At 40.1% G+C, this 1,422-nt stretch overlaps 1 pseudogene; it reads right to left on the minus strand.

Annotated features, from left to right (window-relative positions):
* Positions 1–983: 983 nt before the first annotated feature.
* The window catches only part of LOC138039803 (uncharacterized), a 1,581-nt pseudogene continuing 1,142 nt past the window's right edge, over positions 984–1,422 (minus strand).

Raw genomic sequence — 1,422 nt, forward strand, 5'->3', positions numbered from 1 at the left:
TATCACGTAAACTTTGTCTGTAAACAAATCGCTAAATCAGTTGGTATTTTATCCAGGACGCATTTCTACTTATCCTGTAAGACCAAACTTATGTTGTACTATACATTAATTTATCCATACATTACTTATTGTAACTCTACGTGGTCGTCCACTTACGTATCTAATTTAAATAGAATTTATTATCTGCAAAAGCGAGTGGTGCGAGCTGTTACAAATTCAGAATATCGAGCACATACTGCTCCTCTTTTTTCTAAACTGAAAATCTTAGACATCTTCCAACTCAATACCCTCGATATTGCTAAATTCATGTTCCGCTACCACAATAATCTGCTGCCTCCACTTTTCTTCAATCTGTTTATGACAAACAGTCAAGTCCATAAATATGACACAAGAACAGCCGGTAATTATCGTGTGCATTCCTGTCGCACGAACATTAAGAAGTTCACAATTCTTTACCAAGGACCTAGGGTCTGGAACTGTCTTCCTGCCTCTATTACCAATTTGTCAAGCTTTCCTATGTTTAAGAAAAAAGTGCTAGAGTTTTTATTAAAATAGTTTCTGAGTTAGTTCCTGCCGCACTCCTTCGCAGCCCTTATTTTTGTTTAATATTGTGATGTCGAGGTGGCCTCTCCTATAAGCCTGGTGGTTTCCTGAGGTCTCCTCGCCTAACAACCTGCTGTATGCTTTTTTAAAATATGTTATACACATAAAGGCAAATAAATGATGATAATGATCCAGACATCCTCACAAGTTCTAATTCAACTGTGCAGGACAAATGAATCACGAATTATAATCCTTTTCCCTAGTACGTTTCTAATTTTACAAATAAGCCTTTAAAGATCAGCATGGAAACAAGACTAAATACAAAACAACTTTCCTCGTTTACTTTTCACTAATGGAAACATCACCGGCTTAATTGAAATAAAGTAAAGCTATAATCTAGACACCTTAGCAGACAGTGTCAATTTGGAAGAATGCATGAATCATACATCATCATCATCGTCATCATCTTCACTTTCACAGTCATCCGGCTGGACAGAGCTGGTGCAACCGGAGCCTCTACACTGACCACAAGCAGTTGAACACTCTAGGTTGTGTTTTCTACAGGTACATCTAAGGCTGCTGCAGTCTGTGGAGCAGTTGCATCTCACAATTTGAAGGAGGGCTTGAGGTGCTAGAGGTAAGTGTGTCATGATAGGAAGAAGCAATCTTTCACTGGCCTTCCATCCCCATTCTTCTGCTGACATGGTTTCTCCAACCCTCTTCCACTGTTGGACTTGAAAGTACACACGTCGGCTGTGATATCTCGCTGCTGCTGATGTAGGAGGTAAGCTCTGTGGCTGAACTTGCGAAGTGTTGGTAGCTACCTTTTCGCAGTACCGTCGGTATCGAAGAGAATCCAGTCCTTCGTCAGACTTGCCA

Source organism: Montipora capricornis, chromosome 3, assembly GCF_036669925.1.
Source record: "Montipora capricornis isolate CH-2021 chromosome 3, ASM3666992v2, whole genome shotgun sequence".
Taxonomy (NCBI): Eukaryota; Metazoa; Cnidaria; class Anthozoa; order Scleractinia; family Acroporidae; genus Montipora; species Montipora capricornis.